Here is a 24,670-nt window from a genome sequence, read left to right as displayed (position 1 = left end):
ACAGTTATTTTTAGAGATGTCAATACCTTCTCACAATGATAGAGCAGAATTGAATAACACTTTCATTTAATTTGATCTACTTTACTAGCATAGAAGATTCTGCAAATAGTAGAATACATGTTATTTTCAAGTGCACAAGAAATATTTACCAATATAGACCATATTGTGACCATAAAACAAGTGTCAAAAGATTTTAAGGTATTCAAGTCATATAAAGTATATTCTCTGATTGCTATGAAATTAAATTAAAAACTAATAACAGAAAGATCTCTGGAAAATCCACCCAAAATTTGGAAACTAAATAACACATCTCTAAATTATACATAAGTCAAAGAATATATCAAAGGGGAATGAAAAATTATTTCAGGGCTTCCCTGGTGACACAGTGGTTAAGAATCTGCCTGCCAATGCAGGGGACATGGGTTCGAGCCCTGGTCCGGGAAGATCCCAAATGCCACGGAGCAACTAAGCCTGTGCAACACAACTATGAGTCTGTGCTCTAGAGCCTGTGAGCCACAACTACTGAGCCCACGAGCTGCAACTACTGAAGCCCTTGCACCTAGAGCCTGTGCTCTGCAACAAGAGAAGCCACTGCAATGAGGAGCCCACGCACCACAACGAAGACCCAATGCAGCCAAAAATAAATAAATAAAATAAATTATTTAAAAAAATTATTTCAGACTTAATGAAAATGAAATTACTACCTATCAAATCTTGTAGAATGTCACAATTTTATAGAATTAATGCCAATACTAGAAGAGAATAAAGTCCTCAAATCAATGATCTCAGCTTGCCAGCTAGAAAAAGGAGAGCCAACTAAATTCAAAGGAAGTAGAATAAAGGAAAAGAAAAAGTCAGAACATAAATTAATGAAACAGAAAAATAGAGAAAAATCAACAAAATCAAAAGCTGATTCTTTGAAATTAAGGGATAAATATTTAGCTACACAGGGCAAGAATCACAAAGTATTCTTATCAGGAATTAGATCAAGGGCATTACTATGGATCATAGATATTTAAAGGCTAAAAAGTGAATATTATAAATAAATTTATGCCTATAAATTTGACAACTTAGATGAACTTAGTGAAAAACCTTATGAAGTAAACTCCAGGCTCAGGTGGCTTCATTAGTTAATTCTACTAAATGTTTATAAATAATTAATACCAAGTATACACAAATTCTTTCAGAAAATTGAAGAGAGTACTCTCCAAGTCATTCTATGAGTTTGACATTAAAGTTAAACAAAAACAAAATAAAAACATTGCAAGAAATGAACTACCAATCAATAACCCTCATAAATATAGATACAAAAATTCTAGACAAAATTTGGACAAATCAAATCCAGCAATATGTAAAGGGGGATAATACATCATGGGGTTTTCCAGGGATGCAAGCAAGTTGGTTTACCATGCAAAATTCAATTAATGTAGGAGGATTCTGGGAAGATGGCAGAGTATGAAGCACCAGAAATCTGTCTCCTCACTTAGACAACAATAAAACTGGCAGAATCTGTGTGATATAACTACTTTGGAACACTGTGGTATAGACTGAAGGCTTGCCACTTCCAGTAAAAGTCTTTGATGGTAAATTGCAGTTGGTCTCTTTCTCTGTGGCCAGAGACCACCCTCACAGTTTCCCTGTGCAGCCCTGCACCGTGTGGGGCTCTCTCCTCTCCAGAACTGCACAGAGTGAGGTGTTGGAAATACAACAAACAAGCAGCCACTGATGGTGCCTTCACAGAGCTGATACTTTTGGTGGGAGAAAATTAAGGAAGAAGCAAAATTTGTGGCCCTGAACCAAGGTGGCAGAGTAGAAGGACGTGCTCTCACTCTCTCTTGTGAGAACAACAGAATCACAACTAGCTGCTGGACAATCACGGAGAGGAAGACACTGGAACTCACCAAAAAAGATACCCCACATCCAAAGACAAAGGAGAAGACACAATGAGACAGTAGGAGGGGTGCAATCACAGTAAAATCAAACCCCATAACTACTGGGGGGGGGTGACTCACAGACTGGAGCACACTTATACCACAGAAGTACACCCACTGGAGTGAAGGTTCTGAGCCCCACATCAGGCTTCCCAACAAGGGGGTCCGGCAACGGCAGGAGGAATTCCTAGAGAATCAGACTTTGAAGCCTAGTGGGATTTGATTGCAGGACTTCGACAGGACTGGGGGAAAGAGAGACTCCACTCTTGGAGGGCACACACAAAGTAGTGTGTGCATCGGGACCCAGGGGAAGGAGCAGTGACCTCAGGGGAGACTGAACCAGACCTACCTGCTAGTGTTGGAGTGTCTCCTGCAGAGGTGGGGGGTGGCTGTGGCTCACCATGAGGACAAGGACACTGGCAGCAGAAGTTCTGGGAAGTACTCCTTGGCATGAGCGCTCCCAGAGTCTGCCATTAGCCTCACCAAAGAGCCCAGGTAGGCTCCAGGGTTCGGTTGCCTCAGGCCAAACAACCAACAGGGAGGGAACCCAGCCCCACCCTTCAGCAGTCAAGCAGATCAAAGTTAACTGAGTCCTGCCAACCAAAGCAACAGTTAGCTCTACCCACCACCAGTCCCTACCATCAGGAAACTTGCACAAGCCTCTGAGATAGCCTCATCCACCAGAGGGCAGACAGCAGAAGCAAGAAGAACTACAATCCTGCAGCAGGTGAAACAAAAACCATACACACAGAAAGATAGACAATATGAAAAGGCAGAGGGCTATGTACCAGATGAAGGAACAAGATAAAACCACAGAAAAACAACTAAATGCAGTGGAGAGAGGCAATTTTCCAGAAAAAGAATTCAGAATAATGATAGTGAAGAGGATCCAGGACCTCAGAAAAAGAATGTAGGCAAAGATCGAGAAGATGCAAGAAATGTTTAACAAAGACCTAGAAGAATTAAAGAACAAACAAACAGAGATGAACAATACAATAACTGAAAAACTACACTAGAAGCAATCAATAGCAGAATAACTAAGGCAGAAGAACGGATAAGTGACCTGGAAGAAAAAAGAATGAAAAGAAATGAAGACAGCCTAAGACACCTCTGGGACAATATTAAACACAACAATATTAGCATTATAGGGGTCCCAGAAGGAGAAGAGAGAGAGAAAGGATGAGAGAAAATATTTGAAGAGATTATAGTTGAAAACTTCCCTAAAATGGGAAAGGAAATAGCCACCCAAGTCCAGGAAGTGCAGTGAGTCCCATACAGGATAAACCCAAGGAGAAACACACCAAGACATATAGTAATCAAATTGAGAAAATTAAAGACAAAGAAAAATTATTGAAAGCAGCAAGGGAAAAACGACAAACAATATACAAGGGAAGCCACATAAGCTTAACAGCTGATTTCTCAGCAGAAACTCTACAAGACAGAAGGGAGTGGCATGATATACTTAAAGTGATGAAAGGGAAGAAACAACAACCACCATTACTCTACCCAGCAAGGATTTCATCCAGATTTAATAGAGAAATCAAAAGCTTTACAGACAAGCAAGAACTAAGAGAATTCAGCATCACCAAACCAGCTCTACAACAAATGCTAAAGGAACTTCTCTAAGTGGGAGACACAAGAGAAGAAAAGGACCTACAAAAACAAACCCATAACAATTAAGAATATGGTAATAGGAACATACATATAGATAATTACCTTAAACGTAAATGGATTAAATGGTCCAACCAAAAGAAACAGGCTTGCTGAATGGATACAAAAACAAGACCCATATATATGCTGTCTACAGGAAACCCACTTCACGCCTAGGTACACATACAGACTGAAAGTGAGGGGATGGAAAAAGATATTACATGCAAATGGAAATCAAAAGAAAGCTGGAATAGCAATACTAATATCAGATAAAATAGACATTAAAATAAAGAATGTTACAAGAGACAAGGAGGGACACTACATAATGATCAAGGAATCAATCCAAGAAGAAGATAAACAATTATAAATATATATGCACCCAACATAGGAGCACGTCAATACATAAGGCAACTGCTAACAGCTATGAAAGAGGAAATCGACAGTAACCCAGTAAAAGTGGGGGACTTTAACACCTCACTTACACCAATTGACAGATTGACAGATCATCCAAAATGAAAATAAATAAGGAAACAGGAGCTTTAAATGATATAACAGACCAGATAGATTTAATTGATATTTATAGACCATTCCATCCCAAAACAGCAGATTACACTTCTCAAATGCACATGGAACATTCTGCAGGATAGATCACATCTTGGGTCACAAATCAAGCCTCAGTAAATTTAAGAAAACTGAAATCATATCAATCATCTTTTCTGACCACAATGCTATGAGATTAGAAACGAATTACAGGGAAAAGAACATAAAAAAAACCAAACACATGGAGGCTAAACAATACGTTACTAAATAACCAAGAGATCACTGAAGAAATCAAAGAGGAAATCCAAAAATATCTAGAGACAAATGACAATGAAAACACGATGATCCAAAACCTATGGGATACAGCAAAAGCAGTTCTAAGAGGGAAGTTTATAGCTATACAAGCATACCTCAAGAAACAAGAAAAACCTCAAATAAACAATCTAACCTTACACCTAAAGGAACTAGAGAAAGAAGAACAAACAAAACCCAAAGTTAGCAGAAGGAAAGAAATCATAAAGACCAGAGCAGAAATAAATGAAATAGAAACAAAGAAAACAATAGCAAAGATCAATAAAACTAAAAGCTGGTTTTTTGAGAGGATAAACAAAATTGATAAGCCATTAGCCAGATTTATCAAGAAAAAAAGGGAGAGGACTCAAATCAATAAAATTAGAAATGAAAAAGGAGAAGTTACAACAGACACCACAGAACTACAAAGCATCCTAAGAGAGTACTACAAGCAACTCTCTGCCAATAAAATGGAAAACCTGGAAGAAATGGACAAATTCCTAGAAAGGTATAACCTTCCAAGACTGAACCAGGAAGAAATAGAAAATATGAACAGACCAATCAGAAGCAATGAAATTGAAACTGGGATTAAAAATCTTCTATTGAAACTGGGATTAAAAATCTTCTACCAAACAAAAGTCCAGGACCAGATGGCTTCACAGGTGAATTTTATCAAACATTTAGAGAAGAGATAACACCCATCCTTCTCAAACTCTTCCGAAAAATTGCAGAGGAAGGAACACTCCCAAACTCATTCTATGAGGCCACCATCACCCTGATAACAAAACCATACAAAGATACTACAAAAAAAGAAAATTATACACCAATATCACTCATGAATATAGATGCAAATATCCTCAACAAAATACTAGTAAACAGGATCCAACAGCACCTTAAAATGATCACACAACAAGTGGGATTTACCCCAGGGATTCAAGGATTCTTCAATATATGCAAATCAATCGTGATACACCATAGTAATAAACTGAAGAATAAAAACCATATGATCATCTCTATAGATGCAGAAAAAGCTTTTGACAAAATTCAACATCCACTTATGATAAAAACTTTCCAGAAAGTGGGCATAGAGGGAATCTACCTCAACATAGTAAAGGCCATATTTGAAAAAACCCACAGCAAACTTCATTCTCAGTGGTGAAAAACTGAAAGCATTTCCTCTAAGCTCAGGAACAAGACAAGGATGTCCACTCTCACCCCTATTATTCAACATAGTTTTGGAAGTCCTAGCCACAGCAATCAGAGAAGAAAAAGAAATAAAAGGAATCCAAATTGGAAAGGAAGAAGTAAAACTGTCACTGTTTGCAGATGACATGATACTATACATAGAGAATCCTAAAGATACCACCAGAAAACTACTAGAGCTAATCAATGAATATGCTAAAGTTGCAGGATACAAAATTAATGTACAGAAATCTCCTGCATTCCTATACACTAACAATGAAAGATCAGAAAGAGAAATTAAGGAAACAATCCCACTAACCACTGCAACAAAAACAATAAAATACCTAGGTTTAAACCTACCTAAGGAGATAAAAGACCTGTACTCAGAAAACTATAAGACAGTGATGAAAGAAATCAAAGATGACACAAACAGATGGAGAGATATACCATGTTCTTGGATTGGAAGAATCAATGTTTGAAAATGACTATACTACACAAAGTGATCTACAGATTCAATGCAATCCCTATCAAATTACCAATGGCATGTTTTACAGAACTAGAACAAAAAAAATCTTAAAATTTGTATGGAGGCACAAAAGACCCCAAATAGCCAAAGCAGTCTTGAGGGAAAAAAAACGGAGCTGGAGGAATCAGACTCCCTGACTTCAGACTATACTACAAGGCTATAGTAATCAAGACAATATGGTACTGGCACAAAAACAGAAACATAGATCAATGGAACAAGATAGAAAACCCAGAGATAAACCCATGCACCTATGGTCAACTAATCTATGACAAAGGAGGCAAGGATATACAATGGAGAAAAGCCAGTCTCTTCAATAAGTGGTGCTGGGAAAACTGGGCAGCTACATGTAAAAGAATGAAATTAGAACACTCCCTAACACCACACACAAAAATAAACTCAAAATGGGTTAAAGACCTAAATGTAAGACCAGACATTTCAAAACTCTTAGAGGAAAACATAGGAAGAACACTCTGACATAAATCACACCAAGGTCTTTTATGAACCACCTCCTAGAGTAACGGAAATAAAAGCAAAAATAAACAAATGGGACCTAATGAAACTTGAAAGCTTTTACACAGCAAAGGGAACTATAAACAAGATGAAAAGACAACCCTCAGAATGGGAGAAAATATTCGCAAACAAATCAACGGACAAATGATTAATCTCTAAAATATATAAACAGCTTATGATGCTCAATATTTTAAAAAAAAAACAATCAAAAAATGAGCAGAAGACCTAAATAGACATTTCTCCAAAGAAGACACACAGGTGGCCAAGAGACACATGAAAAGCTGTTCAACATCACTAATTATTAGAGAACTGCAAATCAAAACTACAATGAGGTATCACCTCCCACCAGTTAGAATGGGCATCATCAGAAAATCTACAAACAACTGGATGATGGAAAGGGTGTGGGGAAAAGGGAACCCTCTTGCACTGTTGGTGGGAATGTAAATTGATACAGCCACTATGGAGAACAGTATGGAGGTTCTTTAAAAAACTAAAAATAGAATTACCATATGACCTGGCAATCCCACTACTGGGCATATACCCAGAGAAAACCATAATTCAAAAAGGCACATGCACCCCAATGTTCATTGCAGCACTATTTACAATAGCCAGGTCATGGAAGCAACGTAAATGCTCATAGACAGACGAATGGATAAAGAAGATGTGGCACATATATACAATGGAATATTATTCAACCATAAAAAGGAATGAAACTGGGTCATTTGTAGAGACTTGGATGGATCTAGAGACTGTCGTACAGAGTGAAGTAAGTCAGAAAGAGAACAACAAATATCGTCTATTAATGCAGATATGTGGAACCTAGGAAAATGGTACAGATGAATGGGTTTGTAGGGCAGCAATAGAGACACAGACGTAGAGAACAAGTGTATGGACACCAAGGGTGGAAAGTGGGGGTGGGGGTGGGTGGTGGTGGTGGTGGAGTGATGAATTGGGCGATTGGGATTGATATGTATACACTAATATGTATAAAATGGATAACTAATAAGAACCTGCTGTATTAAAATATATATAAAATAAAATTCAAAAAAATAGGGAAATTCAAACAAAGTTTAATTTGTTTATGGGAATTAATAAATAAGTCAAACATTCTTGCCTAAAACTAGTAAATGGTTAAGCTGGACAATGAAATTTTAAGTAGAGTATTTCTTGATATATTTTTTATTTGGTTTTCCTTTACATGAAAGTCATAAATAATGTGAGTTAACAAGAATGGATCTTAGAGATTATTTCATTCCTGTGTGCATTTTAGAGTGAAACAAGGTCCTGAAAAATTACGTGACTATGCCTGTGGTCACATAGATAGTGGTAGAATCATGCTGTTTGTCTTTCCCCTCAAAATGCTACCAGTGTGATATGTTTGTGTGTGTAGGAACATTCTTGCATTTAGATATGAAGAAAGGCAAAATCTTAAAAAGGAAGAGGTATGTGTCTATATGTAATATAGACACATATTTATGCATGAAAGACAGATAGACAACACCTGTGGCTCCAGGCTAACATAGGACATTTGACCTTGTCAGAATCATCAGAGAGAAAGCTAAGATCATGAAGGATGATTGTTATCCATCAGATTCTTGTGGAGAATCAGATGAGAAAAGAGACTATGTCAGGTTGGAAATTATGGTGGATTCTGTTTTCTTTAGTTAAAAAAAGATCTACTTTATTTCCTTCTGAATATTTTCACAAAATGCTCTGTTAACTTGATTCTGTTGGGTGGAGGGGTGGGAAGAATTTTTATGATGCCCACAAGGAATCTTTCAACCATACATGCAGTCATTGGCCCTAATCATAATTTAGATAATATTCAATTTTCCAGAAGCACTTTTGCAGGCATCCCAGAACTTTATTGATTAGGAATATGTTTCAACAAGCCTTGAGGTTTACCTATGATTTACAAACTCTGCCTTCATAGAGAGCATAATTCAAGGGTGCTAATAAGATTTCTGAGGGGATCATCAGTCTAAAAGTCAGGATAGTCTGTTGGCTTATTTTCGTATCATTTTACAAACACCATAAGCAGATAAAGGATGCAAACCTTTTCAGTGTCAAGGAAGATAACATTGTTCTTAAAGCAGCAGATATTATTCCCCTTGTCCCCAGTTCTTTGCCACAGGCATAAATAGGACCGTTTCCTCCACTGGTCACTTGTTTAACTAGTGGCACCTTTTATTTCTAATTGAAACTTAAATCTATAAAATTTGTCCTAATCATTAGAGTCACCCCTCTCTCCACTATTTGGACCTTCTGAGCATTCATCTCATTTAGGGAATGACTACCAAGGTCACTGCAGAAGGGCTAAAGCAGCACTGTTGAATAGAACATCTGTGATGAAGGAAGTGTTCAGTATCTGTACCAGCCGGTATGGTACCCACTGCACATGTGGCTATTGAGTACTTGACATGTACTATGACTGAGAAATTCAATTTTTTATTTTATTTAGACTTAAATTTAGTGACCACCTTATTAGACAGTACAGGGGCTAAGTATGATCACGTCTATCCACATCCCACTGGCCAGAACCCATTCTTGCTGTTCCAACCTAATTGCAAAGTACACTGGGGAATGTAGTCTTCCGTGTCAAGAAGAGGGAAACAGGATTGGTGAGCATCTAGCAGGCCTCTGCCATAGGCTGCCAATCTGGAAGTCTTTTTCACTCCTGCTTTCACACATAGGACATACATATCAAGGAGGCCAATTAAAGCCCCACCCAGTCTCTGTATCCTGCTTAAAGCTCAGGAACCCAGGTGTTAGGCAGCCCTTTCCATCCACTCCACATGTAGGTTTTCTTAGCTTGGCAATTGATGAAATAAGGAGAAAGTTATATGCATCTCCCTTCCCCTCCCCTGCCCGCACAAAGAATACACGGATGGGGCAGGGCTGGGATAACCACAGTAAACACCCCTTCAGAAAGGGGAAGAGTGGAGACACTGTACAGAAAGCAATCTGGAGCAATTCTGTGACTTGTTAGGCAGATGTCATAAAGGCACCCGTCTTTGGGGTGGGGTAGTTCCTCTATTATATTGATTCTGGGAAGAGTTTTCTTGTTCATTGTTCTCTGTGGCTCCTGGTTCTTCAAGGAGGCTCCCCTTGTTTCTTAAACCTATAAAGTACCCTTTGGGGGGACTGTGCAGCTTTTAAAGCAGGCCATGTTTGTGGAAGTTTTGAGGATAGTTTTGAACAATAAAGTCCTTCTTAAAATCCACATTAATGGTTTTTTCAGTAACATAATTCCCTCAGAAATATAATGGACTTCTAATCTATCTATTTCCAGTGCATCTCATATGCCAGTAACCATACCCAGCTTTCTCCTGAGACATAGTTCTCAAATATGCTTTTTCAAATCTTTATTTTCTCACCCCCATTGTTCTCTATCTCAACTTAAATATGGCTATCATGAAACCACAATCTGATCTTTTCCCTAGTCACTTTAATCTGATCTTTTCCCTAGTCACTTTCATCAAATGAGAAGTTTTATAAGGGTTTTGTCTTCAGAGGTTTCAAAAATCCCATCTCTAACACTTCAGAGTTAGAAGCAGCCAGCTTTTACAATCCTGCAAAACCCTGGATTTCTGGACTTTCTATTCATTTTATTTCTGCTTGCAAACAAGCTGATTCTTTCCTGAACTTATCTCTTTCTTCTAATACCTCATCAAATGCAACCAAGAGTATCCTGTTTTCCAGATTCTTCCCCTAAATTTATGAAGTCATTAGACACATGATCTGACATCCAGGTTATAGCATCGTATTTCAAGTTCTAGTGTTTCATCAAATGTATGGCACTGTTTAATATGTATCTTTTTTTTTTTTTTTTTGCGGTACGTGGGCCTCTCACTGTTGTGGTCTCTCCCGTTGCGGAGCACAGGCTCCGGACGCGCAGGCTCGGCGGCCATGGCTCATGGGCCTAGCCGCTCCGCGGCATGTGGGATCTTCCCAGACCTGGGCACGAACCTGCATCCCCTGCATCGGCAGGCGGACTCTCAACCACTGCGCCACCAGGAAAGCCCTGTTTAATATGTATCTTAATCTTTTTAGCTTCCAATAATGGTTTGCTGTCACTCAGTGCTGATTTTTTAGGTCCTGGCACAAATTCTGGGCTTTTGCTTTCAGTAACATCCCAATTCAAGATACCAATTTCTTTGTTAGAGGAATTCATTCTAGCTGCTCTAAGAACCACAAGGGTTTATTTCTTGCTTATACCCTTATCTAATGCGGGTCAGAGGCTCTCCTTGGGGGCTCTCGGCTTGGCAGTGACCTCAGGGTTCAGTACCTTTGCATCCTGTGAAACTGCTATTTAAACATGTGGCTTCTAAGAAGCACCATAGAAAGAGAAAGGGGGAGCTAATTGTGTAGGGACTTTTCTACCCACATCCCATTAGCCAGAATCTGGTGGACTCAGTCTAATTCCAGAGGATGTTGGGAAATGTAACATTTCTCTGTGCATAAGAAAATGGATTGGTGAGCACCCAGCCTTCCAAGCTAGCCTGCCACACTAAGGATGTTCCAGGCTCTTTATCATTGATATTGATTCAGTTCTCACAACAACCCTATGTAGAAGGTACTATCCGCATTTCATAGGTAGGAACTAGAAAGAGCTTATGATATTAGTCTTCCCACATTTCGTTGCCTAAACTTAAGAGTCCCCATCATGAGGTCAGGTAGCATCAGGAAGGCTGCCATTTAACCAGATGATTTCACCTCAGTCCAGATTTTGGTCATCAGTTTCGAGGAAAATGATTTGGGGTTTCTGAGAGCGAGTTGGTTAATCAGGGGTAGCTTTACATTAACTAAACTCACAGGAATTGCTGTGTACATCACTAATAACTTATTAACTTATGAAAAGAAATACAGTTGTCCCTTGAACAACATGGGTTTGAACTGCGAGGGTCCACTTATACGCAGATTCTTTTCAATAGTAAATACTGCAGTGCTACGTGTTTCCTGGTTGGTTGAATCTGTAGGTAAGGAGGAACCACTGATACAGAGGGACGACTATAAGTCAGACATGAATTTTCAACTGTGCAAAGGGTCAGTGCCCCTAAATCCCTTGTTGTTCAAGGGCCAGCTGTATAATCATCACATGGGCTGGAATTTCACGTGTGTGTGATATGCTCTTTTTCTAAAGTCTGGTGATATTCAGGAATGAGTGTTGGGGGGATATCAGCGTCCCATGGAGAGCACTTCAACATACACGTGGTTTCTTGCCTTATCCATCATGATGCTCCCATACTTCCTGGAAAGCTCCCTAAGGGATTCTCAGACAACCTTCCTATTCTCCTCTCTCTTTCTCCACTTTGACCACATCCACTATAAACCGACAAATCTCTCTGAAAAGCTACATTCTCCAAAAACAGCCAAGCAGAGCAAGGGTATTTAGATGAGATTCTGCTCCCCAGATAGGAAGGCTTGGAATCCTTTCGTACACTACAGAGAGGGCCCTACCAGTGGGAATCAAAAGTTCTGCCCACACTGGTCTCTTGCTATGTACTTTCTGCCTCCTTTATGTAGCTTAAGTCATCCCACTATGAATTATCTTTTTCTAAGTTTCTCTTACTGACCAACCCCATCCTGACTGTATGCTTTTGTGAGCGCTACTCATATATCCATTTGGGTTACAGTCAAACTTTGCTGTATTTTCAGATGACTTTGCATATCTTTGCTGTAACCAGAGTCATATATGCTGGTCATAATTCAGTGAGGGAAATTTACCCCTTTTCCAAATTCTGGATGACACCTTATTTTTTACTCTGTATGTCCCTTATGAATTATAACAGAGAAAGCCTGGCATAAAAGAAGTAAACAACTTCCCTCTGCTTTGACGCTTCTCCATATTTCCTCTCCCTTAACGCTGTGTTGATCAATTATCAGGTATCAGTGATGGATCGTGGCTCAGCAAGTCATCTGAAGTTTGCAATCAACATGAAACATTCCTATCCCTAAGTTTTGTCCATGTTTAGTAAGGTCACAGACTCTCAGCATATTTAGGGATGTCAGAGTCATAATTTTCTAATAATTTTGGATACTACTTGATTAGAGGATAGAGAAACTAAATTAAAGAGAAAGAAATCTCTGAATTCCAGGGGATGTTAAGATTCACTTTGTTATAAAGCAGAAATGAACACACCATTGTAAAGCAATTATACTTCAATAAAGATGTAAAAAAAAAAAAAACATTCCTCTGTGGGGGAGACCACTGACCTGGTTTGGAGGTAAAGCTAGATGATCCTCAAGAGCTCTTCTAACCCTGACATTCTGGAAGCTTCCAGGCTCTTTTAGGCTTCTTATCCACTCTTCCTTGGGGTAACTAGATGTATGACAGCTGCTGGGGTTTTTGGTTTGTTGGTTTGTTGGTTTGTTTTTAACCACTGGACTTCTCCCTGCCTTCCACTAAGATTTCCTTCCCACTGAGAGCTGGCTCTCACTTGAAATCTGGGTATATATCTTAATAAATGTATAAATTATTTTTAACTAGAGATGATTTTATTGCTACATAGGCAATGTAAAACATTTATTCTGTCCCCATGACACAATCTTCTGTTTTGTGTATGCTGCTTCCATCTCCAAGCACTGCCTCTGCCTTTGGGTCCTGGCCTTAGAGCAGCTCAATGTGGGACCCATGTGGGGGTCCTTCTCTTATTTCACAAGTGAAGCAGAGTGGTCTGACTTGCCATGGTCATAGTTAGGGTGGGGAGCAGCTGGAATAGCACACATGGAACTTAGCAACATTTTTTCATTTTATTGTTATTATTCTCTTAGTGTTTCTGTAGGAGATGCTGTTTCTGAGTTGCCTGTGTAAAATGAATAATGGGCAAAGGAACAAGGAAAGGATCATTGAAGGCCGCCTACTGTGCACTCAGACCACATCAGAGTAGCCAGTGGTGAGACCTTAAGAGAGACTGAATGGGCTTTGTTAAAGAATTCCCTCTCACTGCCCTCAGCTCAGTCAATCCTGGGACCCAGTGGTATACTGGGGCTGGTTGGCATGGGCTCATACAAGCCAATTGTTCATATCTCTTCCCAAACCCCACATTCAGTAACTTCCTAATGGTAGCTTGAAGTTGGACATGGTTGGAATATTTACAACATGGAATTGGCAAATGTTACAAACTAGGGTTTAAAAAAATTTTTTTTCCTTGAAGAGCCAGTTACCAGACATTTAACAGCAAACCACTGTCCAGATTTAGTCATGGCACCGTGTCAGCTCAGTGAATTCAGAGTATAACAAGGATAGAGATCTAGTCACCTACATGTCACGGGGAACTGAAAAGAGCTTACTAATTCAAGCCTGTTGAATTATAAATGTATAATAATGTACTGTGAATATAAGCAAGGCATACATGCAACATTTATATCTCATTCTTCTCTCAGATCCTCTCATATTCCTATGACATATTAAAATATTTTCTTAATGTTTGAGATTTTATTAACTCTTAACACTGATTGAAATAATTTACTGAACTCCTTTATTTTTCACACACAGTAAAATAAAATATCATTAAGATTAGTGGATGATTAGCCTCCCCAAATTTCTGAAATTTTGCTGTTAATTTAACTATTTTCTTTAAATAAAAAGTGATATAAGGGAACTTCCACATCAAAGTAGTTTGTAACAGCTGATTGTAAGCAGATTGGCACACCAGTTTCTATTAGAGAGTTGAAAACTATATCTGCTGGGACTTCCCTGGTGGCGCAGTAGTTAAGAATCTGGCTGCTAATGCAGGGGACCCAGGTTCAATCCCTGGTCTGGGAAGATCCCACATGCCGTGAAGCAACTAAGCCAGTGTGTCACAACTACTGAGCCCATGTGCCACAACTACGGAAGCCCACATGCCTAGAGCCCATGCTCTGCAACAAAGACGACACTGCAATGAGAAGCCTGCACACTGCAACAAAGAGTAGCCCCTGCTCAACACAACTAGAGAAAACCCACGCGCAGCAATGAAGACCCAACGCATCCAAAAGTAAATAAATAAATAATAAAAAACTAAATTAAAGATATGTATATTTTTAGAAAAAGAAAACTATATCTGTAACAACTAAGAAATAATAGGACAATTGAAAAAAGTATTTTAAAACATCAAAGAAATGTGGAACCAATAAGGACTAGATAACACAAAATTCTGGAGGGAGGAAGACTCCTTTCTATGTGAGCTGAAATTGGTAGCATTTTATTTCCTGGGAGCATTTTACAAATCAGGAAAAGGACTGGATATCAGGCATGGCCCAGGCAGCGGCTGGCTACTGGGGAAAACTGGAATCAGCAGTTCTTATATTTGTCTTTGGTTTTCAACAGGTTAACTTTATGTGCTTTGGTTGGCTTTCTTTGTATTCATCCTCTTTGGAGATTGCTGAACATTTTGAATCATTCAAAAGATTCTCATCCATTATCTCTTCAGTTCTCAGGTCTGCCCCAATCACTCTCTCTCCTTTCCTTCTGGGACTTATACCTATGGTAACCTATTTTTGTTTGTTTGTTTTTTTACAGCACTACTCTCTTCTCTGTTTTTGTTTTAAATTTTTATTTAATTTTTATTTCTTTTATACAGCAGGTTCTTATTAGTTATCTATTTTACACATATAACTGTATATATGTCAATCCCAATCTCCCAATTCATCTCACTACCATCAACCTGCCTCTTTCCCCCTTTGGTGTCCACATGTTTGTTCTCTACATCTGTGTCTCTATTTCTGCCTTGCAAACTGGTTCATCTGTACCTTTTATCTAGATTCCACATATATGCATTAATATACATATTTGTTTTTCTCTTTCTGATTTACTGCACTCTGTATAACAGTCTCTATGTCCATCTATGTCTCTACAAATGACCCAAATTCGTTCCTTTTTATGGCTGGGCAATATTCCATTGTATATATGTGCCACATCTTCTTTATCCATTCGTCTGTCTACGAGCATTTACGTTGCTTCCATGACCTGGCTATTGTAAATAGTGCTGCAATGAACATTGGGGTGCATGTGTCTTTTTATGGTTCTCTGGGCATATGCCCAGTAGTGGGATTGCCAGGTCATATGGTAATTCTATTTTTAGTTCTTTAAGGAACTTCTGAACCGTTCTCCATAGTGGCTGTATCAATTTACATTCCCACCAACAGTGCAAGAGGGTTCCCTTTTCCCCACACCCTCTCCAGCATTTGTTGTTTGTAGATTTTCTGATGATGCCCATTCTAACTGGTGCAAGGTGATACCTCATTGTAGTTTTGATTTGCAGTTCTCTAATAATTAGTGATATTGAACAGCTTTTCATATGCCTCTTGGCCATCTGTATGTCTTCTTTGGAGAAATGTTTATTTAGGTCTTCTGCTCATTTTTTGATTGTTTTTTATTAATATTGAGCATCATAAGCTGTTTATATATTTTGGAGATTAATCCTTTGTCCACTGATTCGTTTGCAAATATTTTCTCCCATTCTGAGGGTTGTCTTTTCATCTTGTTTATAGTTTCCTTTGCTGTGTAAAAGCTTTCAAGTTTCATTAGGTCCCAGTTGTTCACTTTTGCTTTTTTTTTTTTTAACATCTTTCTTGGAGTATAATTGCTTTACAATGGTATGTTAGTTTCAGCTTCACAACAAAATGAATCAGTTATATATATACATATATTCCCATATCTCTACCCGCTTGCGTCTCCCTCCCTCCCACCCTCCCTATCCCACCCCTCCAGGCGGTCACAAAGCACCGAGCTGATCTCCCTGTGCTATGCGGCTGCTTCCCACTAGCTATGTACCTTACGTTTGGTAGTGTATATATGTCCATGCCTCTTTATCGCTTTGTCACCGTTTACCCTTCCCCCTCCCCATAGCCTCAAGTCCATTCTCTAGTAAGTCTGTGTCTTTATTCCTGTTTCACCCCTAGGTTTTTCATGACATTTTTTTTTAATTCCATATATATGTGTTAGCATACGGTATTTGTCTCTCTCTTTCTGACTTACTTCACTCTGTATGACAGACTCTAGGTCTATCCACCTCATTACAAATAGCTCAATTTCGTCTCTTTTTATGGCTGAGTAATATTCCATTGTATATATGTGCCACATCTTCTTTATCCATTCATCCGATGATGGACACTTAGGTTGTTTCCATCTCTGGGCTATTGTAAATAGAGCTGCAATGAACATTTTGGTACATGACTCTTTTTGAATTATGGTTTTCTCAGGGTATATGCCCAGTAGTGGGATTGCTGGGTCATATGGTAGTTCTATTTGTAGCTTTTTAAGGAACCTCCATACTGTTCTCCACAGTGGCTGTATCAATTTACATTCCCACCAACAGTGTAAGAGGGTTCCCTTTTCTCCACACCCTCTCCAGCATTTATTGTTTCTAGATTTTTTGATGATGGCCATTCTGACTGGTGTGAGATGATATCTCATTGTAGTTTTGATTTGCATTTCTCTCATGATTAGTGATGTTGAGCATTCTTTCATGTGTTTGTTGGCACTCTGTATATCTTCTTTGGAGAAATGTCTATTTAGGTCTTCTGCCCATTTTTGGATTGGGTTGTTTGTTTTTTTGTTATTAAGCTGCATGAGCTGCTTATAAATTTTGGAGATTAATCCTTTGTCAGTTGCTTCATTTGCAAATATTTTCTCCCATTCTGAAGGTTGTCTTTTGGTCTTCTTTATGGTTTCCTTTGCTGTGCAAAAGCTTTTAAGTTTCATTAGGTCCCATTTGTTTACTCTTGTTTTTATTTCCATTTCTCTAGGAGGTGGGTCAAAAAGGACCTTGCTGTGATTTATGTCATAGAGTGTTCTGCCTATGTTTTCCTCTAAGAGTTTGATAGTTTCTGGCCTTACATTTAGGTCTTTAATCCATTTTGAGCTTATTTTTGTGTATGGTGTTAGGGAGTGATCTAATTTCATACTTTTACATGTAGCTGTCCAGTTTTCCCAGCACCACTTACTGAATAGGCTGTCCTTTCTCCACTGTACATTTCTGCCTCCTTTGTCAAAGATAAGGTGACCGTATGTGCGTGGGTTTATCTCTGGGCTTTCTATCCTGTTCCATTGATCTATCTTTCTGTTTTTGTGCCAGTACCATACCGTCTTGATAACTGTAGCTTTGTAGTATAGTCTGAAGTCTGGGAGCCTGATTCCTCCAGTTCCTTCTTTTGTTCTCAAGATTGCTTTGGCTATTCGGGGTCTTTTGTGTTTCCATACAAATTGTGAAATTTTTTGTTCTAGTTCTGTGAAAAATGCCAGTGGTAGTTTGGTAGGAATTGCATTGAATCTATAGATTGCTTTGGGTAGTAGAGTCATTTTCACAATGTTGATTCTTCCAATCCAAGAACATGGTATATCTCTCCATCTATTTGTATCATCTTTAATTTCTTTCATCAGTGTCTTATAATTTTCTGCATACAGATCTTTTGTCTCCTTAGGTAGGTTTATTCCTAGATATTTTATTCTTTTTGTTGCAATGGTAAATGGGAGTGTTTTCTTGATTTCACTTTCAGATTTTTCATCATTAGTATATAGGAATGCCAGAGATTTCTGTGCATTAATTTTGTATCCTGCCACTTTACCAAATTCATTGATTAGCTCTAGTAGTTTTCTGGTAGCATCTTTAGGGTTCTCTATGTATAGGATCATGTCATCTGCAAACAGTGACAGCTTTACTTCTTCTTTTCTGATTTGGATTCCTTTTATTTCCTTTTCTTCTCTGATTGCTGTGGCTAAAACTTCCAAAACTATGTTGAATAAGAGTGGTGAGAGAGGGCAACCTTGTCTTGTTCCTGATCTTAGTGGAAATGCTTTCAGTTTTTCACCATTGAGGATGATGTTTGCTGTGGGCTTGTCATATATGGCCTTTATTATGTTGAGGAAAGTTCCCTCTATGCCTACTTTCTGCAGGGTTTTTATCATAAATGGGTGTTGAATTTTGTCAAAAGCTTTCTCTGCATCTATTGAGATGATCATATGGTTTTTCTCCTTCAGTTTGTTAATATGGTTTATCACATTGATAGATTTGCGTATATTGAAGAATCCTTGCATTCCTGGAATAAACCCCACTTGATCATGGTGTATGATCCTTTTAATGTGCTGTTGGATTCTGTTTGCTAGTATTTTGTTGAGGATTTTTGCATCTATGTTCATCAGTGATATTGGCCTGTAGTTTTCTTTCTTTGTGACATCCTCGTCTGGTTTTGGTATCAAGGTGATGGTGGCCTCGTAGAAGGAGTTTGGGAGTGTTCCTCCCTCTGCTATATTTTGGAAGAGTTTGAGAAGGATAGGTGTTAGCTCTTCTCTAAATGTTTGATAGAATTCGCCTGTGAAGCCATCTGGTCCTGGGCTTTTCTTTGTTGGAAGATTTTTAATCACAGTTTCAATTTCATTGCTTGTGATTGGTCTGTTCATATTTTCTATTTCTTCCTGATTCAGTCTTGGCAGGTTGTGCATTTCTAAGAATTTGTCCATTTCTTCCAGATTGTCCATTTTATTGGCATAGAGTTGCTTGTAGTAATCTCTCATGATCTCTTTTATTTCTGCAGTGTCAGTTGTTACCTCTCCTTTTTCATTTCTAATTCTATTGATTTGAGTCTTCTCCCTTTTTTTCTTGATGAGTCTGGCTAGTGGTTTATCTATTTTGTTTATCTTCTCAAAGAACCAGCTTTTAGTTTTATCGATCTTTGCTATTGTTTCCTTCATTTCTTTTTCATTTATTTCTGATCTGATTTTTATGATTTCTTTCCTTCTGCTAGCTTTGGGGTTTTTTTGTTCTTCTTTCTCTAATTGCTTGAGGTGCAAGGTTAGGTTGTTTATTCGAGATGTTTCCTGCTTCTTAAGGTGGGCTTGTATTGCTATAAACTTCCCCCTTAGAACTGCTTTTGCTGCATCCCACAGGTTTTGGGTCGTTGTGTCTCCATTGTCATTTGTTTCTAGGTATTTTTTGATTTCCTCTTTGATTTCTTCAGTGATCACTTCATTATTAAGTAGTGTATTGTTTAGCCTCCATGTGTTTGTATTTTTTACAGATCTTTTCCTGTAATTGATATCTAGTCTCATGGCGTTGTGGTCAGAAAAGATACTTGATACAATTTCAATTTTCCTAAATTTACCAAGGCTTGATTTGTGACCCAAGATATGATCTATCCTGGAGAATGTTCCATGAGCACTTGAGAAAAATGTGTATTCTGTTGTTTTTGGATGGAATGTCCTATAAATATCAATTAACTCCATCTTGTTTAATGTATCATTTAAAGCTTGTGTTTCCTTATTTATTTTCATTTTGGATGATCTGTCCATGGGTGAAAGTGGGGTGTTAAAGTCCCCTACTATGAATGTGTTACTGTCGATTTCCCCTTTTATGGTTGTCAGTATTTGCCTTATGTATTGAGGTGCACCTATGTTGGGTGCATAAATATTTACAATTGTTATATCTTCCTCTTAGATTGATCCCTTGATCATTATGTAGTGTCCTTCTTTGTCTCTTCTAATAGTCTTTGTTTTAAAGTCTATTTTGTCTGATATGAGAATTGCTACTCCAGCTTTCTTTTGGTTTCCACTTGCATGAAATACCTTTTTCCATCCCCTTACTTTCAGTCTGTATGTGTCTCTAGGTCTGAAGTGGGTCTCTTGTAGACAGCAAATATATGGGTCTTGTTTTTGTATCCATTCAGCCAATCTGCGTCTTTTGGTGGGAGCATTTAGTCCATTTACATTTAAGGTAATTATCGATATGTGTGTTCCCATTCCCATTTTCTTAATTGTTTTGGGTCTGTTATTGTAGGTCCTTTCCTTCTTTTTTGTTTCTTGCCTAGAGAAGTTCCTTTAGCAGTTGTTGTAGAGCTGGTTTGGTGGTGCTGAACTCTCTCAGCTTTTGCTTGTTTGTAAAGGTTTTAATTTCTCCATCAAATCTGAATGAGATCCTTGCTGGGTAGAGTAATCTTGGTTGCAGGTTTTTCTCCTTCAACACTTTCAATATGTCCTGCCACTCCCTTCTGGCTTGCAGAGTTTCTGCTGAAAGATCAGCTGTTAACCTTATGGGGATTCCCTTGTGTGTTATTTGTTGTTTTTCCCTTGCTGCTTTTAATATGTTTTCTTTGTATTTAATTTTTGACAGTTTGATTAATATGTGTCTTGGCGTATTTCTCTTTGGATTTATCCTGTATGGGACTCTCTGTGCTTCCTGGACTTGATTAACTATTTCCTTTCCCATATTAGGGAAGTTTTCAACTATAATCTCTTCAAATATTTTCTCAGTCCCTTTCTTTTTCTCTTCTTCTTCTGGAACCCCTATAATTCGAATGTTGGTGTGTTTAATGTTGTCCCAGAGGTCTCTGAGACTGTCCTCAGTTCTTTTCATTCTTTTTTCTTTATTCTGCTCTGCAGTAGTTATTTCCACTATTTTATCTTCCAGGTCACTTATCCGTTCTTCTGCCTCCGTTATTCTGCTATTGATCCCATCTAGAGTACTTTTAATTTCATTTATTGTGCTGTTCATCGTTGCTTGTTTCATCTTTAGTTCTTCTAGGTCCTTGTTAACTGATTCTTGCAATTTGTCCATTCTATCTCCAAGATTTCGGATCAACCTTACTATCATTATTCTGAATTCTTTTTCAGGTAGACTGCCTATTTCCTCTTCATTTGTTAGGTCTGGTGGGTTTTTATCTTGCTCCTTCATCTGCTGTGTGTTTTTCTGTCTTTTCATTTTGCTTATCTTACTGTGTTTGGGGTCTCCTTTTTTTTTTTTTGCAGGCTGAAGGTTCGTAGTTCCTGTTGTTTTTTGTGTCTGTCCCCAGTGGCTAAGGTTGGTTCAGTGGGTTGTGTAGGCTTCCTGGTGGAGGGGACTAGTGCCTGTGTTCTGGTGGATGAGGCTGGATCTTGTCTTTCTGGTGGGCAGGTCCATGTCTGGTGGTGTGTTTTGGGGTGTCTGTAGACTTATTATGATTTTGGGCAGCCTCTCTGCTAATGGGTGGGGTTGTGTTCCTGTCTTGCTAGTTGTTTGGCATAGGATGTCCAGCACTGTAGCTCGCTGGTTGTTGAGTGAAGCTGGGTGCTGGCGTTGAGATGGAGATCTCTCGGAGATTTTTGCTGTTTGATATTATGTGCAGCTGGGAGGCCTCTTGTGGACCAGTGTCCTGAAGTTGGCTCTCCCACCTCAGAGGCACAGCACTGACTCCTGGCTGCAGCCCCAAGAGCCTTTCATCCACAGGGCTCCTTAATTTGGGATGATTCGTTGTCTATTCAGGTATTCCACAGATGCAGGGTATATCAAGTTGATTGTGGAGCTTTAATCCGCTGCTTCTGAGGCTGCTGGGAGAGATTTCCCTTTCTCTTCTTTGTTCTCACAGTTCCCAGGGGCTCAGCGTTGGATTTGGCCCCGCCTGTGCGTGTAGGTCGCCGGAGGGCGTCTGTTCTTTGCTCAGACAGGACGGGGTTAAAGGAGCCGCTGATTCGGAGGCTCTGGCTCACCCAGGCCGGGGGGTAGGGAGGGTCACGGAGTGCGGGGCGGGCCTGCAGCGGCAGAGGCCGGCGTGATGCTGCAGCCTGAGGCGCGCCGTGCGCTCTCCCGGGGGAGCCGTCCCTGGATCCCTGGACCCTGGCAGTGGCGGGCTGCACAGGCTCCCCGGAAGGGCATGTGGCTAGTGACCTGTGTTTGCACACAGGCCTCCTGGCGGCGGCAGCAGCGGCCTTAGCGTCCCATGTCCGTCTCTGGGCTCCGCACTCTTAGCCGCGGCTCGCGCCCGTCTCTGGAGCTCTCTCAAGCAGCGTTCTTAATCCCCTCTCCTCGCGCACCAGGAAACAAAGAGGGACGTAAAAGTCTCTTGCGTCTCCGGCAGGTCCAGACCCCTCCCCGGACTCTCTCCCGGCCAGCCGCGGCGCACCAACGCCCTGCAGGCTGTGTTCACGCCGCCAACCTCAGTCCTCTCCCAGCGCTCCGACAAAAGCCGGAGCCTCAGCTCCCAGCCCTGCCCGCCCCGGCGGGCGAGCAGACAAGCCTCTAGGCTGGTGAGTGCCGGTCGGCCCGATCCTCTGCGCTGGAGTCTGTCTGCTTTGCCCTCCGCACCCCTGTTGCTGTGCTCTCCTCCGCGGCTCCCAAGCTCCCCCACTCCGCCTCCCGAAGTCTCCACCCGCGAAGGGGCTTCCTAGTGTGTGGACACTTTTCCTCCTTCACAGCTCTCTCCCGCTGGTGCAGGACCCGTCCCTATCCTTTTGTCTCTGTTTAGTTTTTTCTTTTGCCCTAACCAGGTACATGGGGGGTTCCTTGCCTTTTGGGAGGTCTGAGGTCTTCTGCCAGCGTTCAGTAGGTGCTCCGTAGGAGTTGTTCCACGCGTAGATGTATTTCTGGTGTATCTGTGGAGAAGAAGGTGATCTCCGCATCTTACTCTTCCGCCATCTTCCCGGAAGTCCTCTACTTTTGCTTTTATTTCCATTATTCCAGGTGGTGGTTCATAAAAGACCTTGGTGTGATATATGTCAAAGAGTGTTCTTCCTATGTTTTCCTCTAAGAGTTTTGTAATGTCTGGTCTTACATTTAGGTCTTTAACCAATTTTGAGTTTATTTTTGTGTATGGTGTTATGGAGTGTTCTAATTTCATTCTTTTAAATGTAGCTGCCCAGTTTTCCCAGCACCACTTATTGAAAAGACTGTCTTTTCTCCATTGTATATCCTTGCCTCCTTTGTCATAGATTAACTGACCATAAGTGTGTGGGTTTATCTCTGGGCTTTGCATCCTGTCCCATTGAACTATGTTTCTGTTTTTGTGCCAGTACCATATTGTCTTGATTACTGTAGCTTTGTAGTATAGTCTGAAGTCAGGGAGTCTGATTCCTCCAGCCCCGTTTTTTTCCCTCAAGACTGCTTTGGTTATTTGGTGTCTTTTGTGTCTCCATACAAATTTTAAGATTTTTTGCTCTAATTCTGTAAAAAGTGCCATTGGTAATTTGATAGGGATTGCACTGAATCTGTAGATTACTTTGGGTAGTATAGTCATTTTAACAATATTGATTCTTCCAATCCAAGAACATGGTATATCTCTCCATCTGTTGGTTTCATCTTTAATTTCTTTCATCAGTGTCTTATAGTTTTCTGCATACAGGTCTTTTGTATCCCTAGGTAGGTTTATTCCTAGGTATTTTATTGTTTTTGTTGCAATGGTAAATGGGAGTGTTTCCTTAATTTCTCTTTCAGATTTTTCATCATTAGTGTATAGGAATGCAACAGATTTCTGTGCATTAATTTTGTATCCTACAACTATAACATATTCATTGATTAGCTCTAGGAGTTTTCTGGTAGCATCTTTAGGATTCTCTATGTATGGCATCATGTCATCTGCAAACAGTGACAGTTTTACTTCTTCCTTTCCAATTTGGATTTCTTTTATTTCTTTTTCTTCTGATTGATGTGGCTAGGACTTCCAAAACTATGTTGAATAATAGGGGTGAGAGTGGACATTCTTGTCTTGTTCCTGATCTTAGAGGAAATGCTTTCAGTTTTTCACCATTGAGAATGATGTTTGCTGTGGGTTAGTCATATATGGCCTTTATTTTGTGGAGGTGGGTTCCCTCTATGCCCACTTTCTGGAGAGTTTTGATCATAAATGGGTGTTGAATTTTGTCACAAGTTTTTCTGCATCTATTGAGATGATTATACGGTTTTTATTCTACAATTTGTTAATATTGTGTATCACAATGATTGATTTGCGTATATTGAAGAATCATTGCATCCTTGGGATAAATCCCACTTGACCATGGTGTATGATCCTTTTAATCTGTTGGATCCTGTTTGATACTATTTTGTTGAGGATTTTTGCATCTATATTCATCAGTGATATTGGTCTATAATTTTCTTTTTTTTTGTAGTATCTTTGTCTGGTTTTGGTATCAGGGTGATTGTGGCCTCATAGAATGAGTTTGGGAGTGTTCCTTCCTCTGCAATTTTCTGGAAGAGTTTGAGAAGGATGGGTGTTAGCTCTTCTCTAAATGTTTGATAGAATTCACCTGTGAAGCCATCTGGTCCTGGACTTTTGTTTGCTGGAGGAGTTTTTTTTTTTTTTTATTGCGGTACGCGGA

This window comes from Leucopleurus acutus (genome assembly GCF_964270905.1).
Source record: "Leucopleurus acutus genome assembly, chromosome: 2".
NCBI lineage: Eukaryota > Metazoa > Chordata > Mammalia > Artiodactyla > Delphinidae > Leucopleurus > Leucopleurus acutus.
The sequence above is the reverse complement of the archived record's forward strand: the minus strand, read 5'-3'. Positions refer to the sequence as shown.